We start from the raw sequence: 22,604 nt of genomic DNA on the forward strand, positions 1-22,604 counted from the left end.
GCCGCACCCAACAACTTCTACGCCTGTGAGAACTTCGCCAATCAATGGTTGCTCTCGGCAATACTTAGAACTTGTGAATTTTGTGTACCGTTCATGCTTAACGTTGTAGTGCACTGTGGCTTAGTGAAGCACTACGCTTGCGTGTAGCATACGTACACATCTCACCCGATGGACGGTAAATGGGGTCTTGTACAAATACTCGCTGAAGAAGAAAAGACTTGTCGGGCCCTTGGCCCTCTCTGCAGCGCGCACGGGGGAAGCCTTTGAATCGCGCGCCACAACGGCACTCATAGTGCCGTTGTTGCGTGTCGTGCTGGTCGCGGCTCGCGGACCCCCTGAGCGAAGGCTGAGGGGCCTTCAGACTACACCTTCACATGTGTTAAAACACATGCCAAATTTGAAAAAAAAACAGACGTACAATGAACCTTTACGCGTTAAAATAGCAAAAGAATCACTTAAAAGGCGAAAACTATTGAAAACTGCAAGCGCCATGGCAAGCGCAAATCCGCCATTGCTGCTGATATTGATGTTGATCAGGCTGTCCCCTTGCGATCGAGTCGGCAAGCGCGTGGAAGCGTGTTTATTTATTCTATGGAAGCGCAATTGGCGCAATGTAGCCAAAATAAATAAATAAAACTGCATCAACTCGAAATACACACACACAAAAGAAAATCATCGTGATTCTCTACAACGACGTTTCCAACTCCTTGACCGATATTTCATACAGCTCGTTGCATTATTAAAATACCTGCAGTGCATTGCTTTCATAACGCGCCAAAAAAAGAATTCTGCGCTCAAGCTTACCCGCACAAACACGTGGCGTAAATTCGTAGAACGCCACCAGTGCAGCCCCCCACCCCCCAAGAAAATATGTAAAAGACTAGTCAATAATAATAGCATATAATTATAACGTGAGCGTCCGCGCAATCAATGGAGAATTCGATTTTATTTGTTATAAAAATCAAATGAAATGCAGTAAACAATGGTAGAATTAAGCGTATAGCTTCCTGCAGTCTAAAAAAAATCTGCCTTGGAACTTGACGTGATGACGCGGCAAATTGTGGGTATACGATTGAAAATAATTGCTATAGCGTGTTCGGGTATGCGTAAGCTTCTCAAAAGGAATTTCAAGTGTTTCCATGGTATGGCAAGCTTATATCTTGATTCGTCAAGTTTTTTTTTATTCATATTGGTCAATTATGTTTAAAAAGCGAATTGGAAATCCGAATGGTTTTGTTTTTTACCGGGGGAACACAGAGTTGAGCCACTGTTTCGAAACAACTTTTATTTAAAGGTAGTTACAAGTAACATTGACACCCTCGCTCATGAAAATCTCAATGGTTTTGTTTTTTACCGGGGAAGACAGAGTTGAGCCACTGTTATGAAAGAAACTTTTATTTAAAGGTAGTTACAAGTAACATTGACACCCTCGCTCATGACAAAACAACTTTCACTCGCTGTGTCCAGACACTTTATTCAAATTGCATGTAATGCTTCGTCTCCAAGCTTTGCGTGGTTTCGTAAAGGCATTGTGAAATCTACATGGTGTTTTTATTTTACAGCTCCTCATCTCATAGCACAAGATCTGAAATGCATGAACAAGAAGAATCAGGCCAGCACATATTCACAGAAACGAACTCTTCACAGTGCAGTTGACAAGTGCAAAATTTACAGCAGAAACTATCAGTCACATGATATACGCGCAAAACATAACTGTTTTTTTTTGCGTGAAAGCCTCAGTCCCATGCCGACATTAACCCATATGGTGGTCATCACTGGCAATGTTTGAAATATTTTCATAAAATAGAGAATGAATGTCTGGAGTATTTATCATAAGGGAAGTAGAAACTCGCACGTCTTCTAAACAGCACTTTGCAGTGCTAAATGTATGCTGGCTATTGATAGTAATAAATAGTATGACTGTTACAACTGTTAAACCAGACAAAAGCTCAGATGAATATGAAGGCTTGAAGTGATAAAGAGTGTTTGGAGGGGGAGTGTAGCTGGAGGGAACCTTTTGACAAAGATTCTTCTTCGTCAGTGCCACAATTAAGTTCTGCACAGCAATCTTTATGCACGCTTAGCTCACTTTCCCACACCCTCAATGTAGGATGAAGAGGAGAATAAGATAGTGCGTAGAATGAAGTTGAAGTGTAGAAAAGAAATGGGGAGACAGTGAAAGAGAAGGTAGGAGCACTGTTGTAGATTATTCTTCCAAGGTTACTCTTCCAAAAGAAAAAAAAGAAAAATATTAAATGTGTAAGAAAGAATTGCCATTTGCTATTATGCCCACTCAAGTAAAAGATGCACCATAAGGGATGCAATATAAAACTGATCTGATATGTAGAGTGGCCTAAAGCTTTCTGCATAGTCTTTACAATCATTATGACACTGTGTGCTGCAGCCAAGTATGCAGAAGTTTTCATTGAGTACTCATGACCAGAGCAACTTATCCAGACTGCACACAGCACCACTGCGTATGCCCTCTATTTTGGTAATCTGAAAAATAAAAGTTTATTCAAATGGGCAATAAAACACCACACTGAACACAAAATCTAGACCGAATTATGAGGCATGCAGCAGTGCGGGACTCAGTATTATTTTTGACCACCTTGGGTTCTGTGATGTGCACCTAAATTCAACTACACGCTTTTTTTCTCATTTCACCACCACTGAAATGCAGCCACCTTTGCTGGGATTGAACCCGCAAGCTCGAGCTCAGCAGTGCAACATCATAACTACTGCGATACTGAGTGTTTACACAAATTTATAAGTAGCAAAACACATTGGAGGCTTTTGCACTCTGAAACACTACACATCATCCAATGCACTATCTTACATCTATGTACAGACATACTTGAAAGCAGCTCATATGACAAGCATGGAGGCGTGCTCTAACACACTACCATCCAACAGCTGCCACATACCAGAGATGACCACTGGGTCTGTACCTATTTTCACAGAACACTTACTTACCAGCAGCTCATACAACAAGCATGGAGGCATCTCTCGTGCTCTAGCACACATACCATCCAGCTGTGACATTGGCTGCACACAACAGACAAGACAGAAATTATAGTCAAATTATTCAAGGCATTTCAGATCACAACATACCGCTATGCTTGTTGCCGCTGGACTGCTCAATAAGAACGCGTTGTAATACGTCTATAGTATCCAACTTCGAGAAGGCGGATGACGCCAGCATACTAACCCACCTTGCGCACGAATTTCAAGCCTTTACTGAAATAACCTCCGACCCGTCAATCGATGTGAACACAGCCTGGATTGATTTTAAGAATATGATTTGCTACTGCGTGACTATGTTCCGTTAAAAAACAAGCGACCACCAAGAACAAGCCCATGGATCACTCGGGAAGTCATCCACGCAAAGCGTCATGTAAAAAGGATACGCAACTCTGTTAAAAATCATGGATCATGCCCATCCACAACTAACAAACTTTGCATGCGCAGTAGCACATTTTCGACAGACAGCCAAAGAAGCTAAAGAACATTATTTTCATGTAACGCTGCCTAACTTTCTGACAAACAGCCCTCAGCAATTCTGGAACCACTTCCGCCCTACTAAAGGCACGTTATCAGACTTGTCTCCTGAGGAAAAAACTAACAACGCTAATGCGTACAATAACTATTTTAACTGGAACTTCACAAAAGATGACGGTAACCTGTCAGACTTGAGTAGCAGTTCAACATCGCACATCGATCTTTTAATCATATCTGACGCGGGTCTCCTTGATATGTTGCTCACCCTCGACCCTAAACAAATCATAGGGACCAGATAACATTCCAAACCATTTTCTAAAGAGATACGCAGAGTGGTGCGGCCGATACTTTGGCCTCATATTTCGAAAATACCTATCACAATCATCCTTACCCGACGACTGGTAAAATGCGAAAATCATCCCAATACACAAAACAGGAGAAACCTCATTGCCCTCTAACTATCGACCAATATCTCTCACTAGCACCGCTTGCAAGATGCTCGAGCATATCATACCTAAACATCTAACAAACTTTCTTGACACTCACAACTTATTAACGCCACACCAGCAAAGATTCCGCCATGGATTGTCAACCGTCTCGCAACTTACCGAAGTTGTGCATGACCTCGCATTTAACATCAACAGCTGTAGCCAGACTGATATAATATTATTAGACCTTTCGAAAGCATTTGATCACGTATGCCACAGTAAATTATAAACAAAATTGCGAGGTTTTATTGGGAATGGGGAAATTTTAGACTGGGTAACAGATTTCTAAACCAACCGGACACAATTCGTACTATTTCAACATGTGGAATCTGCGACAGTGCCTGTCACATCAGGCGTCGCCCAACGATGCGTGTTGGGGCCGCTGCTATTTTTAATTTTCATTAATGACATAACCAGAAATATTGACTGTAACATCAAACTGTTTGCTGATGACTGCACCATCTACCAAATAATTAACACCTACGAAGACCATGTTTCGCTTGGCAACTCACTAGACCAGCTAAATTAATGGTGTAAAAAATGGCAAATGACGATAAATACAACTAAATCGATTTGCATGACGGTAACAAGAAAAAACAGCCTTACGACTTTCCGTACTTTATTAATGGCACAATGCTAACGAAAGTTCACCAGCATAAATACGTAGGCACCACTCTAACTTCTGACCTGAGATGGGACACGCACATTGCCAACGTCACCTCGAAGGCATTACGCAAGCTATTTTATCTCCCAAGGTGTCTCCGCCTGGCACCAACGTCGACTAAGCTTCTCGCGCATACTACTTTCGTTAGACGGGTTTTAGAGAACGCTAACACAGTTTGGTTTCCCCATTCAGTAACTAACATAACGAAACTGGAAAAAGTACAGCGAAAAGCGATGGGGTTTATTTACAAGTATAAGCGCACAGATTCACCCACTAACATAGCGGCTATATCGGGTTTAGCGACGCTTTCATCAAGAGCGAAGCAAGCACGGCTCAAATTTGTGTTTAACTTGATTCACAACTGCTATAAGATAGACCTAAGAAAATACATGTTTTTCGCAGTCACAATCATCGAGACATAAACATGTACACGCTTTAACAGAATATTCATGCCATAATGACGCATTCATGTACTCTTATTTTCCCCTCGTGATAAGGGAATGGAATCGCCTCGATCCATCAGTCATTTCTGCGGACTCATTAGCTCAGTTCACATCACGGTTAGAATCCATATCAAGCAATCAGTAACGCATTTTTATTCACATAACATGCTTTGCAACTCTTGTAAGCCATGCTGATTATCGTTAAGGTGTTTACTATTATTTTTGTTCCCGTTTGCTGTCCTTTTCATGATGCATTCTCTGTATTGCTGCCCATGTCTCCTAGAAATGTGATATCTATATTTGTTTTTTTGTGTATTCTTACCTTGTTCCTTTACGTTCCTTGTTTGGTTTATTGGCACGCAATTTGTATATGCACGTTTATTACCATGCATTTCATTTTTGTATGTCCACCTGCTATGGTACCTGATTAGACTGGCAGTATTGAAAGTAAATAAATAAATAAAAACAGACGGGCTGATCATCAGACACTACATGTCATGATTTGTTAACATGGTAGCCCTCAACCTGCTTCAATAAGGCATGACAGCACAACACTACTGCACCACTTCTCTCTTTCTAACTGCACTGGTGGCTTGTTGCCAGTAGTCGTGCCCTGCTGACGTGGGTACCTCTTCAGTTTCCATGTTGCTGTCCCTAAGCTGTTATTTAAGGACTTCCTTTTGAGCTTCAGTGGGCCTTGAAAGGCTAGATGATGGCTGCGACAATCTAGGGTTTTTTGTAGAGTGAAAGCTTAACAGGTGCACAACGTTTTTGTTGGCTGGTTCATTTGAAAGGTCTGGCAACTTTCTTTTTGGGTCACTTTCACTTTCAACGGCATGAAAACTGGCTCAAACAAATTGTTCGCCTTCTCAGCCACACCCTCAGAGACTTCACCATCTGATATTGCCTGTCTGAGTCCATTTTTGCTCTTAAGAGTGGTGAGCTTGACACTGCTTTGGCTGCTTCCAGCTTTGTTATACCCTGTACAATGTGCAATGCCCGACTTGCCTCGCATGCTTCTTCGGGTGAGCTCTCATGGGCGTTGTTGCTGCTAGTTGGATTAACGATGACCACACAGTGAATGTGCTTGCACACTGTAAAGTGTATAAGATGGTCATAGCAACTGCAAAAGTAAGTATGCACACACACTGCGCATTCCTTGCACCTCAAAGGACAGCTAGCACCACCTCCCACTTTTGATACTTTATATGAGAGCCGTTTAATAGACTGAGATGGCACAGTCCATATGCCATCTTCATTTAATTTGGCACAAGCTGCCATTTCACTGCCAGACCTGTGGTTCTTCTGAATTGTGCTCAGCTTCTCACCCTTTGCCCCTTTCATCCTCTGGATAGCCCTTTTCATAAAGAAAAATTATTTGTCAATTCCATGAGGGCAGAAATTAGTTTGTCACCATGCTCACTCTGTTTTCTCTCCAGCATAGAAGGCTTTAACGTCCTGTGCTTGCTCTCAAGGTGCATGTTAGTGTTGACAGGTGCTCTAGTCCTAAAGCAATAGGCCCACTCTTGCGGCCCAACTGCATAGTGGTCTTTGAAGTAGTTCCGAAAGTCCCTCAGTTTTTCTTCCTCACTAGAAAGGAATTGCTTAAAATAATCTTCAAATGCCTTTTCTGCGAGGAACTCTAAGAGTAGCCACACACTATGGTAAACATGTGGCCTTAGCTGTTTCTCTACACACTCGAGTATTTTCTTACGCCAATTGTTATCCACATGCCAGGCTAAGAGAAGTTTCTGTTTTGCGGCACCCGTGACCATGGACCATGCTTTGTACAATTGCGAGGCATCATCCAATATCGATGTCATAGCCCACTTTTTTGGCGATGGCCGACTCCAGATATTTGAAGAATGCTGTCAAAGTTTGCTCGTTCATCCGGTTGCAGATGAAATAAGCTATAGCTACACCTGATCCTACTTTATCTAGCACCAGGAGAGTCGTCAGCTCAAACTGGTACTCAGTAATTCCATGTGTGGAGTCAAGACATACAATCTCTGCAGGGCCCAATTTTTCTAGTAGCTCCTTCTGAGGCTCTGTCATCAGAACAAGAGCAAAGTCTGCTGAAGAAAATGTACCACTTGGGTCCACTGCACCTTGTGCCTTGTACAGGCGGACAAGTGTTTCACTTTTTCTTTGCATCACAAGCACTCACGTGTCTATACTGACAGCATCATTAGTGTGACAACATTAAGGAGCAGCAATGTTAAACTGCCGTTTGATGTTATGCAGGGTTGAGCGCTCTGCCAAGTGGACTGGCCTCAATTTGGATGCCACAGATGTTCTTATTCGCTTTAGGATGGTCTTCAAGGGCACACCCCTTTCTAGGTTCTCTGCTACGCTGGCCTTTTTCTTGTCACTCATTCTCAAGTGCTGAATTTCTGGTTTATGACCCTAATGGTTTCTTTGATACCTGACTTTTATGGTGGTGCCTTCAGGTGTCGGACTGTTGTCAATTGTGATGGTAATAAATGAAAGACATATCTTACCAGACCTACAGCTCCCCTGACTTTTCTCCCCACGGTCACTATGACCTTCATTTTTCCTTGCCTCGCCTGATCTATTACAGTAACAGTGGACCCTTGTCTCTCCTCTGGCCAGCTTTTTGAGGTTCCTGGGCAAAATAAACTAGCAGTTTTGGCTACCCCCTTCTTCTGCTTTCTTTTCATGAAATTCTGTAATAAAAGCACAAAATGCCATTAAATAGTGACAAGTACTTTGGGGAGAGAGATGCAAACAAAAATAATCACTCTGAAGGCTTTGGACACGGGCTAATGTAGCATTTATTTTACTCCCTCACCTTCAACTCGACTGTGTCATGAGGTCACCCTTGATATTGCTCAAATTTCTGTTAAAATTGAATTTCAAATGCGATGCGCCACAACTTCAAAACATTTATCATATTAGTTTCCTTTTAATAAGGAACAAATATGAAACTTAAGCATGATTTATGCTCACTCCTTCCTCAATATTGAATGAGATTGTACATTCACAGCATTGCTGTTACGATAAGACAAAGACGAACTGAGAGCACGTGGTGCAAGCTACGCCCCAGAACAGTGTGAATCCCTTCTCTCAGTTTCTTCTTGAAAAGCTCCTTTTTTTTCAAGAAGAGCTTGATATTTTACTGTACATCTGGCTTTGGCATGCGCCTGGTTCGAAGAGGCAGCATTATGTGTGATTTCAATAAACCAGTTGCTAGTCTGCGTTCGTCCTGTCTTCTTCTGAGTTGGTGTTATTTCCCAAGCTCAGTTTAAGTTCACAAAAAGATGTCTTACCAAGTAGCCTCCTAACACACTCTTCTTAAAGAACAATGATTGCGCGTGCGTCAAATGTCGCTCTATTTTATGAAATCTACCACCAGAGTCCTTCAATTGAAGGACTGTGGTACTACTGAAGAATTTTCCCAAATTACGCCGGGAGACCAAGCCGCTGACAGCCGCAATTGCAAGTGTGGTCCGGGACCTACGTCGGCCATTCGGACCTATTGCGGCCTGCACTGAGGCAAAGACTACACCACGCACGCAAGTATATAGCGCAGAGCAATGTCAGAACGCAGAGCTAATCACTCCTCTCATTTAAGAAAAAAAAGGTGGGGGGGGGGGGTTTGCGCGAGCGTCCCATTTCGCTCGATTCTATGAAATCTGCTACTGAAGAGTTTGCCCACAATACGCTGAGAAACCATCCCGGCGACATCAGCAAATTCAAGTATGGTTCCGGTTCTGCACCTCTGCCGCATTTCAATGTGCATTGAGGCGAAGACTAGGCCACGCACGCATGTGGCACAGAGCAACGTCAGAACGCAGAACAGCTTACTCCTGCCGTTAAAAAAAAGATGTAAAAACGTCAAATTTCACTCCACTTGCTGTGCAGGAAAGCAGACCATGCCAAACGTATGTCATGTATCGCATCGCTGGGAGCGCGCACACATGACTATACTATAGATGGATAAACAAAAAAAATTATATTTAACGAGGATACAAACTCCAATATACCCCAAGGAAATAAATTAGGCACCTGCGCAAAAACTGCTCTTCACGAAACAGATGGAGAAAGCGAAAACAAAGGCCCGCAAGGCATCAACGACTGCCTTTTTGGAGGCATACTGCGCAACAAGAAAATTAATAAAGTCCGAGATATAATATTGCGTTTAAACGTCATTTGCTCACGATGACTGAGAATAAACTTAATAAAACTGTTCCTCACCCTTATTGTTCCGGAACACCAGGTGCACGTAGTCAGCCTCGAAGTTGTGCGCAGCGATGTGGTGCACCGAATACTTCTCAATTGTAGGCAGGGAAGTGCCACATACGTCGCATTTCATCAATTTCTTGACATCCACGGCCATTTTGTGAACGTTCCTGACGTGTTGCAGCATGTTCTTCTTCTGTATGAATAGTTTGCTGCAAAATTCGCAGCGACGATTGTCATCGCCGATGGCAGCTCGATCGCAGACGTGCGCCATTCCGAAGCGGAGTAGGCGGCGTTTGGAAGCACGTGGTGTCCGTGTCATTGCATGCACTAAGGTTGTCGCATAATCCGGCGACAATACAGGGAAGAAACCTCCCTAATCACGTGACACAAGGTACTCAGTGGCCCCATAGAGACAGTTGGAAACCAACTTAAGGAACCAAGGTCCGGGAATGCAGGGTCCCGTGGATACTGCCTTCGATTTTTCACCAGCCTCAGGCAGCCTGCGGGGAGACGCATGTTAAGAAAGCATCTCTGTAGTGCCTAGGCAGAGTTATATATTCAAGGAGCAAAAGCCCACAGATTTTCTCTCTCGCACCCGCTCTTACTCGCGCCTGCGCACAAACAGCTGGTGATCCCTCAAATGAACGTCTCGGTGCTTGAGGTGGCGTGCGTCTAATTTTCGTATAAAAATCCCTCACGTGACCTGATCCTAGGTGCCTAGGGAAAGAATCATTTTGGGACTTTTAAGAAACCGCGATGGTGGCACCAAGTGACACCGTGGCGTGTTCGTTCTTCGCGTGATCGCTAATTCTATGGCTCCTTGGCTCGTGCTGGCTCGCGCCCAGCGGTGACCGCGCGTTCTTCGACGTTGCTTGCGTTGTTTGTCGACGCCGGGGCATGCTCGTTCTCGGCGTGATCGTTCTCCCATAGACAAATTAGACCACACTTTTTCAATGTAGCTTGTGTGATTGCGCTTGCGCTGCTTGTGTGTTGGTTGCAGGTTCTGTGTTACTTGGTGGAAATCCGCCAGTAGTAGTAGCGGTGCGGCAGTGTGGCTTTGGCCTCGGTTGGCTCTGGCAGTACAGAATCTGCGTTGTGTGACCCGTACTTCCTTGAGAACTTGGCAGTAGTGACAGTTGAAATGTCGAAGTGTCACCAAACTGCAATGTGGCGTCTCCGTACCCGCCTTTCTTTAGCGGATGTCGAGGGATGTGCTGCTCACTGCAAGTCACCCTAATGTGTCTGCGACAACTACCCACTGTTCAGCACTCACGAAATCCGTGCTGTGCGGTCTGTATTACTGGAGGATCCAGCGGTACAGACGCTCTAAATATCCAAGTGGCGTCGGCGTCTCGGCAACGGACAGTTCACCGACCGGAGCCCTGCAGCGGTGCCTTAATGTCCGCAATATTCGCTAGTGTCGACTAATGCTTGACAGGCGGCGATGACGGAGGTGCTCCGATGTGCTGCTGACCATAACACGTAAGTGATATAATTCATTACCGACACATCGCGCCAATTTGTGCGTCAGTAGCTCTTATTTGCCTGGCGAGAGGAAGCTTTGGCCTATTTCTAATGAAGAAGGCCCGGAGCGTGATGTACATCTCTGCCGTTATTTATTCGACTAGTAGGAATAGTTTCCTCTGGGGTGGGGTAAAAGGCAACTGTTCTCGAGTTACAGTAGTGGTGCCACAATAAGTACGGCTGAATCTGTTCTCATTCAGGACTTAAAATAAAAAAAGGAACTGTTTTCTTGGAAGGGCTTCACAACACAATAAGAACTCTCCAGTTCTGCACATAAACAACACATTTTTTGTATTATTCCCAAGTGCGCCTGCACTACAGTCAATGCTGGCATGGTAATGTAGATGTAAATAATGTGCAGAAAATAGCCGAACATGAATAAGGCAGGAACAACTCCAGTGCATAGCAATATTATTTTCTGATTGCATGTGCTTGCAATGTTACAGCTAAAGGGCGTCTACGATACTCGCAACTCTGTTGTGCCTGTTCGTGCAGCATTCACCTATGAAGCCTCGCATATGTCGAGGCTCTTTGTATATAAAAAATTGACAGGATTGTTGCAGGACGTTATAAGGGTCTATATACTATTGTTCTCACAGAATCTTAAAGATATATGTCCTCGATAGGTTCACAAAGTTCCTTGGCAACTGTTATAGCGCTGCGGCGTCTTGCTTTAGTCAACAGAAATAAACTTGTTGGCACCATTGCTCACAGGGGGTACCTTCTTGAACAACTTCTGGGTAAAATGTGTGTTGCAGGTATAATAATGGATCTTTCAAATTTGTTCATTTAGGAGCTTCTTACTGCATCCTGTTCACTCTAGGGAATAACGAATTTGTTTCTATTGCAGAGCCAGCTGTATCTACTGCCATCACGAAGTGAGCCAGCAAGGTACTTAGAAATGGTCACGTCTTCCGTGTCCATTTTTACATGTGTTGGGTGCAATGCACAGTCTTGTTTAAAACAGCATGCTAAGATGCAATTTTGATATAAGACAGCCATTTAAAACTGATTGTAGGAATTCAGGAATTTTAACAAGAAAACACTGCCCGCTGATTGTCAAAACCAGTATTCAGTAACACCGCCACCCTATTTCCTAGATATAAAGAAGTGCTGAGGTGCCACTAAGCCGTACTGTAGGACAGCAGAAATGGCTTTTATACCATAGCTTACAAAGCTTATCAGACAGCACATCTAGTGTAAACGTTTAGTGCGTTCTTTATTAGTGTTTGTATTGAGCAGAGTTTTGTTAACCCCTGTTGGCACATACAAAAAAAACAATGCTTGAGAAGCGTGCTTCTTTTTAATTACTTGCGTAATTGCGTAATTACTTAATTACTTGCATCGGCCTGTTAACTCTTTACTATTAACAAAATTAAGCAAAATTTCAGCTTGTGCTAGAGTTGGATTGCAAGAATAGCTGAAATTACACGTGGACTGCATTCATGTTAAAACATTTCCGATGTCATTCTAAGAAGGTAAAAGAAATGCGAGCAGAACACTAGCTCACACTGGAGGGTGAAGAATGTCTGATGATGAACAATGCTAGCAGTAAGGATAGCTGGAGGCTAGATCGTGCATCAAACTTGGCCAAATGCCAATGAACATGCAGTCCAGAGGCCAAATGCTTCCTTGATAAGCCCTGGCATCACTGGTTTTCACTCATTCTAGTCAAGCCGTCTTATGGAATGAACATTTCACAGGCCAGAGACGGCCTTTTTTCTTTCCTTTTTCTACCACGTGTCACAAAAACATGACACACAGCTAACCTCTTTGCAAGCAAACATGCTTTCAGTGTTGCCCAAATATAGGATCACAGCAACACGTCAATGCATAGCTGCTGCTGCCTCATCCATTATAGTTACAACAGGGATCCATCACGCTTTTCCAATAGCTCAGAGGTGCATACAGATGGTGTGCATGGCACAGTGAACAAAGTACACACAAAGGTCCATTACCAAAGTAACTGAACTGTACCAGCAGATTTTACACACAAATTATTCTGCGTCCTGTTGGAAGCAACCGTCGGCAAGGAAGGCAGGCAGCGTGACGACAACAGTACGCCGGTGACGCCACGTCCACCAGGGAAGCGCCTGCTATAAAAAGGGCCGCGCTTTAACCGAGGAATCACTTGGCAGCAGCAAGGGCAGCCTGACGAGACCATCTAAATCTTGTCCGCTATTATTGCAGCACCAAGAGCGCGGCCAGTATTCATCGGTGTTGGAAGCAACCGTCGGCAAGGAAGGCAGGCAGCGTGACGACGACAGTACGCCGGTGACGTCACGTCCACCAGGGAAGCGCCTGCTATAAAAAGGGCCGCGCTTTAACCGAGGAATCACTTGGCAGCAGCAAGGGCAGCCTAACGAGACCATCTAAATCTTGTCCGCTATTATTGCAGCACCAAGAGCGCGGCCAGTATTCATCGGTGTTGGAAGCAACCGTCGGCAAGGAAGGCAGGCAGCGTGACGACGACAGTACGCCGGTGACGTCACGTCCACCAGGGAAGCGCCTGCTATAAAAAGGGCCGCGCTTTAACCGAGGAATCACTTGGCAGCAGCAAGGGCAGCCTGACGAGACCATCTAAATCTTGTCCGCTATTATTGCAGCATCAAGTGCGCGGCCAGTATTCATTGGTGTTGGAAGCAACCGTCGGCAAGGAAGGCAGGCAGCGTGACGACGACAGTACGCCGGTGACGTCACGTCCACCAGGGAAGCGCCTGCTATAAAAAGGGCCGCGCTTTAACCGAGGAATCACTTGGCAGCAGCAAGGGCAGCCTGACGAGACCATCTAAATCTTGTCCGCTATTATTGCAGCACCAAGAGCGCGGCCAGTATTCATCGGTGTTGGAAGCAACCGTCGGCAAGGAAGGCAGGCAGCGTGACGACGACAGTACGCCGGTGACGTCACGTCCACCAGGGAAGCGCCTGCTATAAAAAGGGCCGCGCTTCAACCGAGGAATCACTTGGCAGCAGCAAGGGCAGCCTGACGAGACCATCTAAATCTTGTCCGCTATTATTGCAGCATCAAGTGCGCGGCCAGTATTCATTGGTGTTGGAAGCAACCGTCGGCAAGGAAGGCAGGCAGCGTGACGACGACAGTACGCCGGTGACGTCACGTCCACCAGGGAAGCGCCTGCTATAAAAAGGGCCGCGCTTTAACCGAGGAATCACTTGGCAGCAGCAAGGGCAGCCTGACGAGACCATCTAAATCTTGTCCGCTATTATTGCAGCATCAAGTGCGCCGCCAGTATTCATCGCTGTTGGAAGCAACCGTCGGCAAGGAAGGCAGGCAGCGTGACGACGACAGTACGCCGGTGACGTCACGTCCACCAGGGAAGCGCCTGATACAAAAAGGGCCGCGCTTTAACCGAGGAATCACTTGGCAGCAGCTAGGGCAGCCTGACGAGACCATCTAAATCTTGTCCGCTATTATTGCAGCATCAAGTGCGCGGCCAGTATTCATCGGTGTTGGAAGCAACCGTCGGCAAGGAAGGCAGGCAGCGTGACGACGACAGTACGCCGGTGACGTCACGTCCACCAGGGAAGCGCCTGCTATAAAAAGGGCCACGCTTCAACCGAGGAATCACTTGGCAGCAGCAAGGGCAGCCTGACGAGACCATCTAAATCTTGTCCGCTATTATTGCAGCATCAAGTGCGCCGCCAGTATTCATCGCTGTTGGAAGCAACCGTCGGCAAGGAAGGCAGGCAGCGTGACGACGATAGTACGCCGGTGACGTCACGTCCACCAGGGAAGCGCCTGATACAAAAAGGGCCGCGCTTTCACCGAGGAATCACTTGGCAGCAGCAAGGGCAGCCTGACGAGACCATCTAAATCTTGTCCGCTATCATTGCAGGTCAGAACATTTTCCATACAGTGAAGTGCCATTTCTGTCCCTTCTGCCCAAACTGCTGCCAACGCCGTTGCTTGTGTGCATTGTTTTGTTGCATTTGAGATGAGTGAATCTGCTGACCTTAGGAAGGAAATGCGCGAATTTCAAGCTAAACTTGAACGGGATCTAAGAAAAGAGCTAAGGGAAGTTAAGGCAAGTCTCGAATTTTTCAATAAAGAATTCGAGGACAGAAAGAAAGAACGTGATGAGCTGGCAAAAGTAAACAAAGAGCTCCAAGCGGCAAATGAAAAGTTATTAGGAAAATGTCAAGCGCTCAGAACGCAAGTTCTACAGCTCGAGGATCGAGTGACTTTCTCGGAGCAGTATTCAAGGAATCGGAACCTTGAGATTAAAGGGATACCTTTCTCTGAAGATGAAAACCTTCCTGATGCTCTTGATAAAATAGGGGAGGCTTTGAAGGAGCCTATTGCGAAAAGCGACATTGAAATTTGTCATCGCGTTCCTGCAAAAAACTCCAACACTGTACCGAATATCGTTGTACAATTCAAAAGCCGTCCCAAGCGAGACGCTGTGCTCCAAAAAGCACGTAAAATGCGCCTATCAACTGAGGACCCGGGTTTTTCACTGAACTCGCCCCTGTTCATCAAGGAACACCTTTGCCCAGCACTAAAACGAGTACTTGGCATGGCTATTGAACAAAAGAAAGCAAAAGGGTGGAAATTTGTCTGGACAAGCAATGGTAGGATTCTTGCACGGAAGGATGAATCGTCATCGATTCTGTACCTTCGCAATGCTCAGGACGTGGAAAAAATGGTTTAGGTGTCTTCACTTTTTTATATTTTGCATCTCGCCTGTAAAATGGCTCAGTCTCCGCACGACATAAACACCACATTTATTACATCGAGCAAAATCGGCTTGAGCTCTTTTCATTTGAATATTAGATCAGCGAGGCATAAAGAAGACGAGCTTTCTGTTCTTCTAAATGAATTTGCTTTTGACTTCGATGTAATAATGTTGACTGAAACGTGGTATTCATCGGATACAGAGGTGTACAGGCGTGATGGATATAATAGTTTCTTCCTAAATAGACCTAATAAACAAGGTGGTGGAATTGAAATTCTCATCAAAAATAATCTAGAATGTGAAATAATTCCTGAACTGTCTCTATTGACTGAAGATTTTGAATGCCTATGCTTGAAATCGAGAAAATACATCTACTGTGTGATCTACCGACCGCCAAACGGTCAATTCAATAATTCATTTCCCACATTGAATTGCTATTCAACTACGTGAATGTAAATAATTTGGAATTACTACTTGCGGGTGATTTCAACACTGATGTGCTAAAATCTTGCCCTGCGCAAGAGACCTTTTTTTTTGGCAGTAGAAATAAATGGTCATGCTATCACTACTAAAACTGCAACACGTGTTACAATGTACACAGAGACTTTGATAGACCTTTTTATCACCAACATTGATGTAAAAAATGTATTATCAGGCGTTGTATGTAATGGCATAAGCGACCACTTTCCGATATACTTTTTTGTTGAATGTGAAGATAAAACAACACATGCGCAAACTTCAATGACAGTAACTATCCAGAACATCACCCCTGTAACTTTGGAATCTTTCTACTCAAGTCTTGTGAATGAAAACTGGGATGGTGTATTCCATTGTGACACTGCAGATGAGGCGTATGAAACATCCATATCCATTTTTAAGCGAATTTACTGCGAACAATTTAGAGAAATTATTTTCAAGCCACATCATAACAACCGAAAGCCCTGGATCAGCCGTGAGTGTTTAAAACGAATAAAAAAGAAAGCTAGATTATATAAAAAGTTTGTCAAAACTTTTATAAAGTCACTTTTAGATTTGAAAATATTTAAGCGATATAGAAATAAGCTGAATTCCTTCATGCGAAATGAAAAGTGGCGCTTCCTGCAGCAACAGTTCCAACAGGAATCCTGTAAGGATAGTGCAGACGTGTGGAAAAAACTAAACAAGTTGCTAAACAGAACCCCATCGTCGCCAGTTATCAAAGATCTCGTTTTTCAGGGACGCCACATACATGGCACAGAGCTTGTTGAAGAATTTAACAAATTTTTTAAAGATGTCAGCAGTTCTCAAAACCGTCAATCTCTGAGCAGCACTATTCCTAGGAATAACCGCAGCATTTATTTTGATCCGACAGATGAACGCGAGGTATGTAATTTCTTCAACTCGTTGAAAAATAGCAATTCACGCGATATTGATGGCATACAAATTATTCCAGGTAAATATGTGCTGAATGTTATTGCCTCCCTACTGACTTATATATATAATCTGGCGTTATCAACAGGTTGCTTCCCCAAATTAATGCAAATCTCCAAAGTAATTGTACTTTTCAAGGGTGGCGATAAAAGCGATATGTCCAACTATCGACATATTTCTATTCTGCCGATTTTTTCTAAGGGCCTAGAAAGAGTAATTCATAAAAGACTCATGAACTTTTGCAATAAGCTTCACCTCATTCATCCGTCACAACATGGTTTCCGCCCAAACAGGTCCACTGAAACAGCCTTACTAATGCAAAAAGAGATAATCCTCGAGGCACTTGAAAACAGGGAGATATGCATAGGTGTTTTTGTGGATTTCTCGAAGGCTTTTGATCGCCTAAACCGTCAAATACTACTCACTAAGCTAGAAAGATATGGAATCCGTGGCTCTGCAGCTTGTCTACTAAAGTCCTACCTACAGCATCGATATCAATGTGTAACAATAGATCAGCATGTTTCAACCCTTCAACCAATCACCACTGGCGTTCCACAAGGAAGTATCTTAGGACCGCTACTGTTTATTATATACATAAACGACATAACATATATCAGCAACCTTCCACAATATCTTCTGTATGTAGACGATACGAGTCTCTTGTTTAGGGGTAATAACATTCCATTGCTCATTTCAAGTGTAAACAGCGTATTAAAAAAGTTGAAATCATGGAGCGCAGCAAATTCCTTGATAATAAATAGTAAGAAAAGAAAAGCGGTACTTTTTCCGGCAGAGCATCGTTACATCAGACATTAGGCTAAAAATAGACAATTCTATTATAGAGGTAGTAGACACAGTAAAAACACTAGGAATTTTCTTTAACAAGAACATGAGCTGGGACCCTCATATTAGCTCCACTTTAACCAATTTATCAAAGTGCGTCGGAATGCTCGCAAAATTTCGCTCCTATCTACCTGTATCGATTAAATTAATAATATTCAACACATTATTTATGTCATTTGTTAACTACTGTTTCCTTGTTTGGGGCCCTACTACTCAAACTAACCTGCACAAAATACACATGCTGCAAAAGAAAGCTGTACGTTACATAGCAAATGTTGACTACTTCTCACACACCGAAGAATTGTTTAAGCAATTCAAAATCATACCCGTTCATAAGCTATACGAATTTTTCTTAGCCGTAAGATTTAAAAAATCAATTCTTCACAATGACAACTTCTTGGCAGCATTGTCATCCCTCGAAGCAAACTCAACGCCATACTCGTTTCGAAAACACGAACGTTGGACCATTCCCTTTTGCCGTACAGAACATGGTCGACAGATGATGCGGCATGCAGTTCCAAGGTTACTAAATAAATTCATATTTGAACGTTTTTCTCTTGAAACATCTGGTGCACAAACACTAAGAAATCATTTTTTGTAAGCTGCTGTATTCCCTTTGCATTAAAGTCTGACACGAATGACAGTTACATCTCTGTTAACATGTGTCCCCGTTATAAAGCCTAGATCCCCGATATAAAGCCTAGACAAACCATCGCCACGCTCAGTGGGCTTGGCGGCACGTCAATGATGGGCCATCCTAACCGACTTCACTTCTTCGCTACGCAGTTCTTGGTGCTGTCCTGGATTCTGAAGCTAACACCGTGCTCCGAACAGCCTACCTGGATTCCACTGCCTGCCGATGAGGACGCCCCGCATTGCCATGGCGAGCTGCGCCAGACCTACCTCTACGGAACATCTGAGTGCGCATCACAGATTACACCACTTCTGTCGCTGCGGTGTCATCGGCTGACGCCCTGGCTTCCTGGCACACTATCTTCGATTGACAGCGCCATCTTCCCTCGGATCCCCGATATAAAGCCTAGACAAACCATCGCCACGCTCAGTGGGCTTGGCGGCACGTCAATGATGGGCCATCCTAACCGACTTCACTTCTTCGCTACGCAGGTAACAAATTGCTGTTGCCTTTCCGCTAAACGCACTGGTTACCGAACATTACTCGTGCTGCCGAGCCCACGGCGCTCTCTTTGTATAGTATTTGACTGTGCTCGCATGCTATTGAGATTACTTTTGTTGGCAGGAGATATTGAGACTAATCCTGGACCTAGAAATGATCCAACTGTACTACCTGCTGATATGCTTGATGTTCTGAAGACATTGCAAATCGGGCAGTCGGCCATGCTTGAGCAGCTAAATTCAATTAGGTCAACCCTTGCTGATCATGAGAAAACGTTCAGCAAACTCGGCACACGGTTGACCAAGATTGAATCCGACCTGTTGTCACTTTCGAATATAAAGTCCCAGGTAAATAACATAGAAAGCGTCGCTAATAGCAGCGCTGCTCAGGTAACTGTGCTGACCGACCGCATTAATGAGATAGAAAACAGATCCCGAAGATGTAACCTGGTTTTTTACGGTATCAGCGATGCGCGTAATGAGTCGTGGCGTGTTTCTGAGGAATCAATAATTGAACTCTGCCACAAAAACCTGGGCGTAACTATTCAAAGCCGTGATATAGAACGTGCCCACAGACTTGGCACTTTTCAGGAGGGAAAACGGAGGCCAATAATAGTAAAATTCGCCCACTTTAAAGATAAAGAAGGCATCCTTTTCTCAAGCGGTAAGCTGAAGGGCACCGAATACGGCATTAGCGAAGACTTCTCCCCAGAAACTCGTCTGGCCAGGAGACGTCTAATCGAATTTGGAAAAGCGCAGCAATCTTCATTCAAGCTCCGTTACGACAAACTTATTTCTGGCCGAAAAACCTACGTTTACGATCACGCTAAACAGTCGGTCGTGGAACGTCAATCCTAGCAGCAAGTGCAAAAACCACTGAGGCCGACTCAGCGTGTTAAGCACAATCTATCGTTGCTCTACACTAACATCCGCAGCCTGATACCCAAACGGGATTCGTTATGCAGCCTCATTTCCTCGTCATCCAGTAACATTGTTGCACTAACAGAAACATGGTTAAATTCCACAATACTTGATTGCGAAATTCTTCCAGATCTACCAGAATTTGATATCTTTCGCAAAGACAGGTGCGATGGAACCCGTGGCGGCGGTGTGGCTATTGCTACTCATCGCCAACTTAAGTGCTCCTTTGTCAATATAAGAACGCCTCTAGAAATGATCTGGACGTGTTGCCACACCACTTCACCGCGCACGCTCATCGGCTGTTGCTATCGTCCACCCTGCACTGATAGCTCCTTTCTTTCGTTTTTTCACGATGCTTTGTTTGAACTAACAACGGCTTATCCTAACACCCCCATATTGTTACTCGGGGACTTCAACTTTCCAACTATAGATTGGAGTAACGTTGCCTCATGTCTAACACAAACAAACATGGCTAGCGAATTTTTAAACATTTGCTTGCTGTTCGGTCTATCGCAGCTTGTTACTAAACCCACGCGAATAACTCAACACTCATCAAATATCCTAGATCTCGTCTTAGCGTCGCACCCTGATAAGATGCCTCCTCTTACGTACGTCAGTGGTCTTAGCGATCACACCGTCATTCATGCCACGTTTCCTTGCAATATACTCAAAAGAAAAATATCAAAGAAAGTACTAACACTATATGATAAAGCCGATTATCCAAGCATTAATCGTGAACTTTCTATCTTTCATGAGCAACTTGCCCTTACGTATCAGCAGCGGTCGACTGAGAGTAACTGGGCACTTTTCAAAACAGAAATACTGCGTTTAATAGGTCTTTACATTCGAACTATCACGATAAATGAAAGAGCGCGTTCCCCTTGGTTCAACACTACTTTAAAGCGCTTAAACAATAAGAAAAAACGATTATTTCGTGTAGCCAAATGCTCAGGTTCTTCTTCTGCCTGGGAAAAATATAACAAAGCTACTAAGGAATATAACTCATTAAAAGCACACACAAAACGTAATTTCTTTTCTACTACCGTCCCAAACATGTTGTACTCTAACCCGCGGCGTTTTTGGAAAACGATAAAACCCGAAACTAATAGCTCTATTTCTCTATGTGATAATTCTGGCTCACCCATTCCTGACTCAAATGTTCCTGATGCCTTGAACCTTGCATTTTGTTCAATGTTCACAAAAGAACCTGCCAATGAACTACCAGATGTACCATTTTACGATTTTACACTAATGGAAGGTATTAATTTTAGGCCAGAAGGCATAGTTAAGGTAATAGATGGCCTGAAGTGCTCATCATCCTGTGGAACCGACGGCATTAATGCCAAAGTGTTAAAAAATACGAAGTATGTCTGTAGTTCGATCCTCTGTATCATCTTTCAGCAATCACTTGACACAGGCATTGTTCCAAGAGACTGGAAAACAGGGAAGGTCATTCCAGTCTTCAAGAAAGGTGATCGGTCTTCCCCAGGTAACTACCGCCCCATTTCACTCACCAGCGTATGCTCCAAAATCATGGAACATGTCATTTACTCTCATGTTGCTAACTTCCTAACTTCAGTGAACTTCTTTCACCCTAATCAACATGGCTTCAGGAAAGATCACTCATGTGAAACGCAGTTAGCTTTATTTATTCATGATATTCATTTAAACCTCGACTCTAACATTCCGACTGACGCCCTGTTTTTAGATTTTGAAAAGGCTTTCGATAAGGTTCCACATTCTCGCCTTCTACTAAAATTATCACGCCTAAACATCCACCCACTTGTTGTTAACTGGATCCAGTGTTTTTTAACTAACCGAACACAGTTTGTATGTGCTAACAACCTTACATCTTCCGTTTCCTCCGTTCTATCTGGTGTACCTCAGGGCACTGTTCTTGGGCCACTCCTATTTTTAATCTACATTAATGACCTGCCATTCGCTGTAACCTCTGCAATACGTCTTTTCGCTGATGATTGTGTCCTGTACCGCCCTATCAAAACCATCGCAGACGTCTCTACTCTTCAGGAGGACCTCTTTCGTATTCAAGACTGGTGTGCTACATGGCTCATGTCCCTAAACATTAGTAAGACTGTACATGTTTCATTCCATCGTCGACCTAACTACATTCCCCCTGCCTACAAGATTAACAACTGCACTATATCTACTACCGACTCCTTCAAGTACTTAGGAATTCACCTATCCAAAGATTTGTCTTGGACAAATCACGTAAGCCACATAATTAATTCAGCTAACAAAATTCTTGGTTATCTTCGCCGTAATCTCTTCATGGCACAACCACCCGTGAAATCAGTTGCCTATAAAACGCTTGTGCGACCAAAACTTGAATATGCATGTGCTATCTTTGACCCTTACCAAACTAATCTCACTAAAGCCCTTGAAAGCGTTCAAAACCGTGCTGCTAGATTTATTCTTTCAGATTACTCATATCACACTAGCGTTTCATCCCTAAAATCTAAACTAGACCTATCGCCTCTTGCCTCTCGTCGTCTCATCTCTCGCCTATGCCTCTATCACAAGTTTTTTTATTCCATACCTCCTGACAGCCAGCTGGTTCAGCTGGCTCATCGTGTTCGTCGAACAGGCCATCCGAACTCCGTAATCCCACCACAAGCCCGCACCACTACGTTCCTGCAGTCATTCTTCGTCCGAACTGCCCGAGACTGGAATGGCCTTCCCAGACAAACTGCACTCATCCGCGATACAGCACGCTTTCGATCTGCCATTGAGTGTTCCGACTCATCCTTCTAATTTC

The sequence above is a fragment of the Dermacentor albipictus genome, chromosome 1, assembly GCF_038994185.2.
Source record: "Dermacentor albipictus isolate Rhodes 1998 colony chromosome 1, USDA_Dalb.pri_finalv2, whole genome shotgun sequence".
NCBI classification, from domain to species: Eukaryota; Metazoa; Arthropoda; class Arachnida; order Ixodida; family Ixodidae; genus Dermacentor; species Dermacentor albipictus.